This window comes from Ovis aries, chromosome 15, assembly GCF_016772045.2.
Source record: "Ovis aries strain OAR_USU_Benz2616 breed Rambouillet chromosome 15, ARS-UI_Ramb_v3.0, whole genome shotgun sequence".
Lineage (NCBI taxonomy): Eukaryota > Metazoa > Chordata > Mammalia > Artiodactyla > Bovidae > Ovis > Ovis aries.
The window spans coordinates 34,084,911-34,097,246 of record NC_056068.1 but is presented as its reverse complement, the minus strand read 5'-3'; positions in this window follow the sequence as shown (position 1 = coordinate 34,097,246).

Sequence of the window (12,336 nt, the reverse complement as noted above, 5' to 3'; positions counted from 1 at the left end):
TCCTCTAGGACTCAGCTTAGGCAACTTCCTTTCTGGAAAAACTTCGTTAACCCCTACCCAGGCTGGGCAAATCTTCTCTTCTGATTGTTCCCTAAACAATCTGTGCACAACTCTACATTTTCACTCACTCACTGGGTTATGTTGTAATTGTATGTGGGCTCTCTCCCTATCGAAATGATAAGCTCTCTGGGGACCTCCCCGGTGGTCCAGCGATTAAGACTTGGTGCTTCCAATGCAGAGGGCACAGGTTCCACACTTGGTTAGGGAAATAAGACCCCACGTGGCTCTCAGTGTGGCCAAAATTTTTTTTTAAGAAATTTTTTTTTTAATGAGAGGCTCCCTAATCCCCTAGCAGGACTTGGAACATAGTAAGCTCTCAATAAGTGCCTGTGAAATAAATAGGTCTAATTCCTTAAATTCTGAAATGTTTAGCCCTTAGAAATTTTGTTTTATCCAGGAGAGAATGCCACTGTTTTCTGTATGGGGAATGATGATAAACCTCTATCTATCCTGTTTAGAGGGACCAGGCTCATGGCCAGCTATACAAGCCATTAATAGAAATTCAAATACATCTCTGACTCTCATAGTTTCATGGAAGAGAACTGGGTTTGTGACATTACAGACAAAAAAATAACTCTTTAGAAAAGAGATGGGATGAAAGATGTATTTTTCTACCCTGAACTCTCAGAGAATTCATGCTCTCTCATATAGAGATACAATTAAGCAAACTATCAATCAGCTGTGACCTATCTCTTTATGTTAAATTTCCTGCATACTTTGGAAATTGGGTGATTCATTTCAGAGCAGTTTATCTTACCCATATCAAAGAAGAACCATATGAAAGAATAGCCTGAGTAAGACAATAAATAATTTTACTATTTTCTGGTGAATTTTAGTGGAACAGAAAGAAAGTGCTCAGTCTATGAAATTTTGCATATACAAACAGGAATGCTTTCTGTGGTATAGGAAGATTGTTGTGTTGTGTTAGTCACTCAGTCGTGTCTGACTCTTTGTGACCCCATGGACTGTAGCCCACCAGGCTCCTCTGTCCATGGGGTTCTCTAGGCAAGAATACTGGAGTGGGTAACCATTCCCTTCTCCAGGGGATCTTCCCGACCCAGGGACTGAACCCAGGTCTCCTGCATTTCAAGCAGATTCTTTGCCATCTGAGGCCCTAGGGAAGCCCTGGTATAGAAAGATACTTAGCTACAACAGACAGTTTTGATAGGAATGTATTCCAAGGGTTTCCAGTTTGTTATCCTTAGCATTTGCTAGCCTTTTCACTGTGATAAGTTTGTGTCTGCAAATCTTTATCCAAAATACATTTATTAGGTTGTTCTATGTATTAGGCCCTGATTCAGTTGGTCTTGGAATTTTGAATTAAAGTTTAGTACATTTCCCCACTTGCTAAGCAATTTTATTCATTTAATTTTGAATATTTTTTAGTTTACTTTAAAAAATGAATCTGAATTAGATTGGAACAAGGTTCTTTAGAAAAACATCTGCTCTATTATTTAAGTTGTATCTCATTGCTAATATACAACAGCAATGATTTTTACTTATAAAAATACATATACGTGTGTATATAAAAATCAGCTTTTTAAAACATATTTATAAGTTAAGAACTTTCTTTCAGAATATAATATGTGAGTGTGATTTACTTATGAGCCTACAGCTGGGTGTTTGTAGATAAGTATGCTCCGTGGTTTCAGACTCTGCAACCCCATGGACTGCAGCCCACCAGGCTTCCCTGTCTATGGGATTTTCTAGGCAAGAATGCTGGAGTAGGTTACCATTTCCTCCTCCAGGGATCTTTCTAGCTGAGGGATGGGACCCACATTTACTTCACTGACCAATAGCACTCTGCCACCTGGGAAGCCCCATCCCACTCGATACAGTGTTCATTTTAAAAAAACTGTGTGGATGATGGACAGATAATTATAATGGTTATTCTCATAGCTGTATAAAGGTGAAAAAGTACTTTTCCACTACTCAAATGTGCTTTTCTAAGTCCATTAAAAGTTGGTTTATCTGGCAAAGGAACAAGCCACATTATGAGTAAGGAAGGAATGCTTGGTGTGTACGTACATGTAAAGGAAGGGTATGTCATGAAGGACCTTAAATAGAATCAGAATTAGCTGTTTCTTTTTAACTTTTTATTTTATGTGAACTATAGCTCATTAAGGCTTCCCTGGTGGTTCAGACAGTAAAGAATCTGCTGGCAATGCCAGAGACCCAGATTCAGTCTCTGGGTCGGGAAGATCCCTTGGAGAAGGGAACAGTTCCTGCTGTTCTGCCTGGAAAATCCCATGGACAGGAGCCTTGAGGGCTATAGTCCATGGGGTCGCAAAGAGTTGGACACAACTGAGTGCCTAACACTTTCACATAGCTCATTAACTGTTGTGATAGTTTCAGGTGGACAGCAAGGGGACTTGGCCATACATATACATGTATCCACTGTCCCTCCAATTTTTAAAAGTATTTATTTTATTTATTTATTCAGCTGTGCCAGGTCTTAGTTGCGGCACAAAGGATCTTTAGTTGTGGCATGTGAACTCTTAGTTATGGCACGTGGGATCTTAGTTCCCTTACCAGGGATTGAACCCAGGCCCCCTGCATCAGGAGTGTAGAATCTTAGCCAGTGGACCACCAGGAAAGTCCTCCCACCTAAAGCCTCTTAATCAATTTAAGGGTCTTTCAAAACTGTTTGAAATGAACCAGGTTTTGTTTGATAATGCCTCAGTACGGCAACTTCTATCTTGATATAATACAAATTTTTAGATAAACCTAAAGGTGTTTATTCCCACGTAGTACCAAATCCTGAGGGTATCAGGGTGAAAATTTCCAGCTGAAGTATGCCAGTTTCTATGCTTCAATCCAGGTAAGCCATGTGTTTAGGAGACGAGTAGACGTCTCAGAGCCAATGTAACTGCTGAGTCTTTCTTGCTGCAAAGCTCAGCCTCCCCATTACATTAAGATCTTACGTTAGAGTTAGCCTGTAAGATCCTCTAAGGCAGGTGACAAACATTGGTTTAACCCTGTTCTGAGGGAAGACATCTGGCAGAAAAAGTTTTCTAGAGAATGATGACACAGATGAGTCACAGTTTGTAATATTAAATACAGTAAGTCCCCTACATACGAAGAGTGCATTTGGAAGTAAGCCAGATTTGTTCGTTAAGTCCAACAAAGTTAGCCTAGGTACCCAGCTAACACAATCGGCTATACAGTATTGTACAGTAATAGGTTTATAAAACTTTTCACACAAATAACACATAAAAAACAAACGTGGAAAAAATAAACGTTTTTTAATCTTATAGTATATAGTTCTTTGGAAAGTACAGTAGTACTGTTTACACCACCGCTGCTTTACACTTGCTTCCAGACAGCCTAGGCTGGAAATAAAGATACTACACTCTTGTCTTCTATGCAGTGTGTCTGCGTGTGTGTGTCTTAATCTTTCAGTCATGTCTGACTCTTTTCGATCCCACGGACTGTTGCCAGCCAGGCTCCTCTGCCCATGGAATTCTTCAGGCAAGAATATTGGAGTGGCTTACCATTTCCTTCTCCAGGACTCTATACAGTACTTTACAGTAAAGCATAACCACATGTCAAGAGATGCATACACTTGACAATGTACTCCAGACACATGGACGAATGTACATGATTAGACATGCGAACAGTCATATCTTTGAAAGTTCACAACTTGAAGGTTCATGTGAAGGGAACTTACTGCATTATATATGTCCCTTTTGCAACAGCAAAAAAGACTGTCATCTAAAGTTCAGTAAAATTGTGATTTTTGGAAAAGGATTATCGCATATTTCTTTTAGTATTGAACTGAAAATTGCAAATGCAAAACAAAGTGTATTGAGATAAAGATGTTATTACCTGCTTTTCTGAGAGAGGATCTGTCTTGGGGCTGGGCAGAGGAAATGAGTCATTTGAAGGCAAAGAGGAAAAACCAAAGGGCATGAATATCATCAGGAGCCCTATCACCAATCAAATGGTTTAAATTGCCCTGCATGAGAAAATAAGCATAGTATGTAGGGCTTCTCTAGACAGGAAAACAGCAAAGCAGGAAAAGGGATAGGGAGGGACTTCCCTGGTTGTCTAGCAGTTAAGAATCTGACTTTTGATGCAGAGGACACAAATTTGATACCTGATTGGAGACCTAAGATCACACAGGCTGCAGGGCAATGAAGCGGGCATGCCACAACTACTGAACCCCCATGAGCCACAACGAAGGGCCCATACATCACAAGGAAAACTCGGCACAGTCAAAATAAAAATTAATTAATTAATTAGATGGAAAGGAAGAAAAAGGAAAGAGGGAGGAAAGAGCCAAAAAGATGGAATACAGCAGAAAATTCTGTGGGGAGAAACCAGTGAAAATTCTCCTAAGTTGGGGTGCCTCCAGCATATTTTAAGAAGGGAGATACCTTGGGACTTTCCTGACAGTCCAGTCATTGAGACTACGAACTTCCACTGCAACGGGCATGGGGGTCCAATGCCTGGTCAGGGTACTAGGATCCTGCATGCCCCTTGGCGAAGCGAAAAAAAAAAAAAAAAAGGATATGGTAACACTCAACTTGAGGTCACATTTCCAAAATGTTCATCTGTCTTCTTCTCAAGCCTTCAGTAAAGAAAGTCTCCTACATTACCAAATGCACATATGGACAGGATGTCTATATTGTTGTTGCTGTTGATTTGCTAAGTCGTGTCGAACTCTTCTGTGATCCCATGAACTGCAACCCATCAGGCTTCTCTGTCCATGGGATTTGCCAGACAAGAATGCAGAAGTGAGTTGCCCTTTCCTCCTCCAGGGGATCTTTCTGACCCAGGGATCTAACCTGTGTCTCCTGCATTGGCAGGCAGATTCTTTACCACTGAGCCACCAGGGAAGCCCAGACAAGAGGGTAAGGTAATGTAAAACACCTTGTGTGTTAGTCGCTCAGTTGTGTCTGACTCTTTGGGACCCAGTTGACTGAACCCACCGGGCTCTTCCATTCATGGGATTTTCCATGCAAAAATACTGGAGTGGGTTGCCATTTCCTTTTCCAGGGGATCTTCCCAACCCAGGGACTGAACCCCAGTCTCCTGGATTGCAGACAGACTCTTTACCTTCTGAGCCACCAGGGAAGCCTCCTTGACAGATCCTATAAAGGAGAGAAAAACAAATGTGAGAGTACATTCAGGCTCACCAAACTAAAAATAAACACCAATGGGATTCATGCATTTTCCATGCTTTATTGATGTATTTGTGTTGTGTACAAAACTGTGCTGGTACTGCGTCCGCTGAAAAAAAATATTTTTTTGTATTCTGCCAGAGAATCAATTCTAGGAGTTAGAAATGCCAGTTGCAAAAGCCTTTCCAATGGTGACGCTTCAACATCTGAGCATCAAGAATGAAATGAGGGACTTTCCTGGTGGTCCAGTGATTAAGACTCTGAACTTCCACTGCAGAAGGTATAGGTTCAATCCATGTTGGTGGGGGAACTAAAATCCTGCATGCTACAGGGAGGAGACAAAAGAAAAAAGTAAAGAAATGAACTTCAAGAAGACTATGTGGCCCTGCCTTAGACTTGAGGTTCTTTTGCCAATACGGCAGCCCCCAGAACCACCAAGGAGAGTGTTGTCTACCCGCAAGTACCTGCAGGAGCTGGAGCACTGTCTTGAGGAGAAGGAGCCCTGGCCACAGACACAACATGCCAGAGCCTGAGGCTTCACATTCACCCTACTGTGTCTTGGGGCTCAAGAGCTAAATGTTATCCCAAAATGTACATATCCCTGCTTTCTCCAAGAGAGAAAGAAATTACTCAAGGACCCACCCCAAAATATCATAAACAACCTCCTACTCAGATCCCTGAATATTAATTATTTTTCTACTGTCTGTAACACTAATGACGAGTTTGAACTCCTTGGATCTATCCGAGCCAAATCCTTGTCAATGAGCTCTTGTTGTTCCTGAAAATGTACATGGGCTTCCCAGGTGGTGCTATTGTAAAGAACCTGCCTACTGATGCAGGAGACATGAGATGTGGGTTCGATCCCTGAGTCAGGAAGATCCCCTGGAGAAGGGCATGGCAACCCATTCCAGTATTCTTGCCTATAGATTCCCAATGACAGAGAAGTCTGGCAGGTTATAGGTTACGGGGTTGCAAAGAGTTGACCACAACTGACGCGTCTGAGCACTATTGAAAGTGTACACACTTTAGTATGAACAAGTGTTTCCATGATGTGTTCCACAGTAAACTAGTTATTCAAAGCAGGGCTCAGTATTCAGATTAGGGGAGATGCAGAGCTAGAGGTTGAGCAGGATCCTTCACTACTCAACATCTCAGAATCTTTAATACTATGTTGAAAAAAATATTTTCCAACGCCCAGGTTTATGCATATGAAAGTGCAATCTTGGGTTTTTTTTTTTTTAAAGAACTGTATCCATAATTATGATGTAAATCAGAGCAATGACCATTCCCAAAGAAGACTTTGCAATCCTCCCTTTAACCAATTAAATGATAGCTTCATGTTGTTGTTGTTATTCATTCAGTGGTGTCTGACTCTTTGCAATCCCATTGACTGTTGACTGTAGCTCATCAGGCTCCTCTTTCCATGGGACTTCCCAGGCAAGAATATTGGAGTGGGCAGCTATTCCCTTCTCTAGGGTTTTTTCCCAATTCAGGGATTGAAACTACATCTCCGTCATTGCAGGAGGATTCCTCCCTGAGCCACCAGGGAAGCCCGATGGTTTCATGATCCTACATTCAGTTCAGTTCAGTCACTCAGTTGTGTCCAACTCTTTGTGACCCCATGGACTGCAGCACCCTAGGCTTCCCTGTACATCACCAACTTCCAGAGATTACTCAAACTCATGTCCATTGAGTTGGTGATACCATCCAACCATCTCATCCTCTGTCATCCGCTTCTCCTCCTGCCCTCAGTCTTACTCAGCATCAGGGTCTTTTCCAATGAGTCAGTTCTTCATATCAGGTGGCCAAAGTATTGGAGTTTCAGCTTCAGCATCAGTCCTTCCAATGAATATTCAGGACTGATTGCCTTTAGGATGCACTGGTTGGATCTCCTTGCAGTCCAAGGGACTCTCAAGAATCTTCTCCAACACCACAGTTCAAAAGCATCAATTCTTTGGTGCTCAGCTTTCTTTATAGTCCAACTCTCACATTTATACATGACTACTAGAAAAACCATAGCTTTGACTAGATAGACCTCGTAGGCAAAGCAATGTTTCTGCTTTTTAATATGCTGTCTAGGTTGGTCATAGTTTTTCTTCCAAAGAGCAAGCATCTTTTAATTTCATGGCTGCAGTCACCATCTGCAGTGATTTTGGAGCCCCCTAAAATAAACTCTGTCACCGTTTCCATTGTTTCCCCATCTATTTGCCATGAAGTGATGGGACCAGATGCCATGATCTTAGTTTTTTGATGTTGAGTTTTAAGCCAGCTTTTTCATTCTCCTCTTTCATCAAGAGGCTCTTTAGTTCGTCTTACACTTTCTGCCATAAGGGTGGTATCATCTGTGTATCTGAGGTTATTGATATTTCTCCTGGCAATCTTGATTCCAGCTTTTTCTTCATCCAGCCTGGCATTTCACATGATATACTCTGTATATAAGTAAAATAAGCAGGGTGACAATATACAGCCTTGATGTACGATTTTCCCAATTTGGAACCAGTTGGTTGTTCCATGTCCAGTTCTAACTGTTGTTTCTTGAGACAGGTAAACTGTTACTTCTTGAGACAGAAGACAAGTAAAGTGGTCTGATATTTCCATTTCTTTAAGAATTTCCCACAGTTTGTTGTGATCCACACAGTCAAAGGCTTTGGCATAGTCAATAAAGCAGAAGTAGATGTTTTTCTGGAACTCTCTTGCTTTTTTGATGACCCAACAGATGTTGGCAATTTGATCTCTGGTTCCTCTGCCTTTTCTAAATCCAGCTTGAACATCTGGAAATTCATGGTTCATGTACTGTTGAAGCCTGGCTTGGAGAATTTTGAGCATTAGTTTGCTACTGTGTGAAATGAGTGCAATTGTGTGGTAGTTTGAACATTCTTTGTCATTGCCTTTCTTTGGGATTGAAATGAAAACTGACCTTTTCCAGTCCTGTGGCCACTACTGAGTTTTCCAAATTTGCTGGCATATTGAGTGCAACACTTTCACAGCATTATCTTTTAGTATTTAAAAAAGCTCACTGGAATTCCATCACCTCCACTAGCTTGGTTGGTAGTGATGCTTCCTAAGGCCCACTTGACTTCACATTCCAGGATGTCTGGTTCTAGGTGAGTGATCACACCGTTGTGGTTATCTGGGTCATTACGATCTTTTTTGTACAGTTCTTCTGTGTATTCTTGCCACCTCTTTTTAATATTTTCTGCTTGTTACATCCATATCATTTCTGTCCTTTATTGTGCCCATCTTTGCATGAAATGTTCCCTTGGTATCTAGAATTTTCTTGAAGTGATCTCTAGTCTTTCCCATTCTATTGTTTTCCTCTATTTCTTTGCATTGATCACTGAGGAAGGTTTTCTCTCTCCTTGCTATTCTTTGGAAATCTGCATTCAAATGGGTATATCTTTCCTTTTCTCCTTTGCCTTTAGCTACATTATTTGTGAAAAACTTCTCCTTATCTAGATCTAACTCAGTGTTGGGCTGCATCCCACAGGTCTATAAGGCCTGCACTTGCCCAGCTTTAAGAACAAAGAAAGAGCCTGGAGTCAACAACAGAGACATCAACAGTTTAATGGATGGAGGATCTTACACATCTGAAGCCAGTTGCTGGAGCAACACCCCTCCAAGTATGCGCCCAGTGAGCAGGACGTGGTGGCAGTCTTCATTTCCAAGGCAGGGAGGGGGATGGGGGGAAATGACGTCAGGTGGATTCATTAGTTACCAGGTAAACCAGCAGAGGAACAAGCCCCTCACTGCCCCTTTGAAACTTTGAAAAAAAGCAATCACTAACTGGGGCCTGGGGCAAGTACTGGGTTGGCCCAAAGTTTCCTTTGTTGTTTTTCGGAGCATGCAGTTGGCCTTCTATATCTGTGTTTTTTGTATCTAAGAACTTAACCAACACAGATTAAAAATATCCAGAAAAAAATTCCAGATGGGACTTCCTTGGTGGTCCAGTGTCTAAGACTCCGTGCTTCCAAAGCAAGGGGTGTGGTTTCAATCCCTGGTCAAGAAACTAATATCCCACATGCTACATGGCCAAAAAAAAAAAAAAATCCAGAAACTTCCGAAAAGCAAAACTTGAATTTGCTGCACCCAAGTATCTATTTTCATAGTGTTTACATTGTATGTACAGCTATTTCCCAAGTATTTACATCCTATTACATGTTATAAGTAACCCAGAGATGATTTTAAGTATATCAGTTCAGTTCAGTTCAGTCACTCAGTCGTGTCCAACTCTTTGCGACCCCATGAATCGCAGCATGCCAGGCGTCCCTGTCTGCACATATATATAGGAATGCAAGTGATTTTTGTGTATTGATTTTGTATCCTGTGACTTTACTAAATTCATGATTAACTCTGTTTAATTTTCTGATAGTATCTTTAGGGTTTGCATCTGTAAGGAAATAGTATCTGTAAGGAAATAGAATTATTTAAAAAAAAAGAAATCTGTTTTTAAAAGAGAATGTTAAAAAAAAGAATATATATACATCAGTCAGTTCATTTCAGTTCAGTCGCTCAGTCGTGTCCAACTCTTTGCGACCCCATGAATCGTGGCACGCCAGGCCTCCCTGTCCATCACCAACTCCCGGAGTTCACTCACACTCACGTCCATCGAGTCCGTGATGTCATCCAGCCATCTCATCCTCTGTCGTCCCCTTCTCCTCCTGCCCCCAATCCCTCCCAGCATCAGAGTCTTTTCCAATGAGTCAACTCTTCACATGAGGTGGCCAAAGTACTGGAGTTTCAGCTTTAGCATCAGTCCTTCCAGAGAAATCTCAGGGCTGATCTCCTTGCAGTCCAAGGGACTCTCAAAAGTCTTCTCCAACACCACAGTTCAAAAGCATCAATTCTTTGGTGCTCAGCCTTCTTCACAGTCCAACTCTCACATCCATACATGACCACTGGAAAAACCATAGCCTTGACTAGATGGACTTTAGTCGGCAAAGTAATGTCTCTGCTTTTAAGTATATAGGAAGATATATATAGATTGTATGAGCTGTATGAGCAAACAAAGGAAAAAGGATTCTTTCGGACCAGGCTGCCTTCTTTGAAGGGAAGGTACTGCAGGATCTTTATCATGCAGATGACCTCACTAGTGTTGATGAAGTAATTTCAGACTGACTGTTTTAAAGGTCACATTTCTGGGAACGGTTGAAACTTTGATTAAGTCTTGGTTTGCTATCCTGGGGAGCAAATGACCCTATTTGGGGCTTCTTGCTTTTTAACAATATTAATTACAGAAAAGTAAAACAAAGAGATGTCACTTTTATCCAACAGATGGATCAAAATATACAAATTTGGCAACATAAAGTAACCACATGGATATGGAAGGAAAGATTCTCATACACAGCTATTAAGTGTATACATTTCTCAGCATTTGTGAGAATGCTAGTGACATTGTTGCATAAATGCACGTAGAGTATGTTTATTACAGTGTTGTCTGGGAGTCCCAGACTGAGGCCACAGATGCAGGGCCCAGCACCAAGGTTATCTTTGGAACTGAATGAGCCCCATAGCAACCGTTGCCAAAAGACCCCGGATCCCTACCAGGCAGCTTCCTGGCCCCTGGTATTTTGTATTAGGCAAAAATACCCACCCTAACCAATCAACTAATACCACCCTCCCAGCAGGATTTTCTTCATGTTGAAACTATAAATACTGGCTACTAGTCCACAAAAAGCATTGGCTCTCTCTGGTCGGTCATGAGGTCTGCCCGCTGCATATGTTGGGACCGCATTATCTTTGCTCCCTGCTCTTAATAAACTTACCCCTTTCTGAAATACTCTGTGTCCGGAAATTCCTTTCCAACCCACACTCAGACTGACACAACACTGTCCATGATAACAATTATAAACAACATATATTATTACTAGGCGAATGGCTATTCAGACTGTGGAATGTCATGCAGAAAGACAGAAGGAATAAGGATGAAATATATGTACTATGAACAGATGTCCAAGACCCCTTGCTAATGTTGTGGAATCCAAAGTCACAAAACACACCTCAGAGGACACTCAAGACAGTGGAGTACAGTTTATTATGCCAGCAGGTCCAAGGGGAATCAGCTCCCAACAAGGACCCTGATGTTTCTGAGGCCCAGTTTTACACCACGCCCCCTGGCCCCCACAGGACTGGTTACATGTTAGCAACCTCTTTGTTGTATATGACTGAGTTTTACAGTAGGTGCTAGGAGAATAAACAATTAAGGTTAAACCCTATGTGTGAGGGGGGTAGGGGGGACAATGATTTTACATCAAGGGGGGATGTCTTCATGGTTAATCTAAGAGGGGCAGCCTGACCTGAACTACAATATGCGTTTGCCATCTGTAGGAAGGGAAGTCTCCAGGAGATATGATTTTCATTGGCAACAGTCTCCTCACTCTTGGGCAGGGTTCAGGCCCAGTTTACATCTTGCTTTAAGATGGATGACAGGTTTCAGGACGGGAGTCTCTCCTGCTTTCCTCACACTGGCCCCACCACTAGGAGAAAATGGCAAACTGATGACTCCAACACGAACACACACACACATGTGCATACACACAAAAGGAGTAGGAAACTGAAACCCACTCCAGTATTCTTGCCTGGAAAATTCCATTGACAGAGGAGCCTTGAGGGCTACAGTTCTCCAGGGTAGTAAAGAGCTGGGCAAGACTGAAGCCACTAAGCAGCAGACCAGCAAGCTTCTACTAAGCTCCAATCAGTTCACATGCAAGATATTATTTAGCCCTTACAGTAACAGTATTACTTGGCCCATTAAAGAAGATGGACACTGAGGTTCAGAAGTGGATTTGTCCGAATCCCTACAACTGATGGCAGCTACAAGAGGCAGTAGTCAACCCCCAAACTGCTCTTTTCTACCATGTGTCCCTGATAATGCAAAGAAAGGGGGGGGAGGGGACCAAGAAAAACAGGTAAAGATATAGGTATCAAAATTAAAACGAACAAAACAGCTGAAACAGAAAAAAGAAAAAAGAGTTCCCCCCACACACCCCCCGCTGCAAGGGCACGAGTGTAAATGCACTCCCACCACAACCCCATAGCCCGTCCCCCTGCAGAGCGGGGCAGGAGAGCTGGACAGAAGCGATCTATCTGAAGCCCTTGACTCGGATTCGCGTCCCGGTGAGCCTCCTAGAACCAGGGGGCACAGAGAAACAAG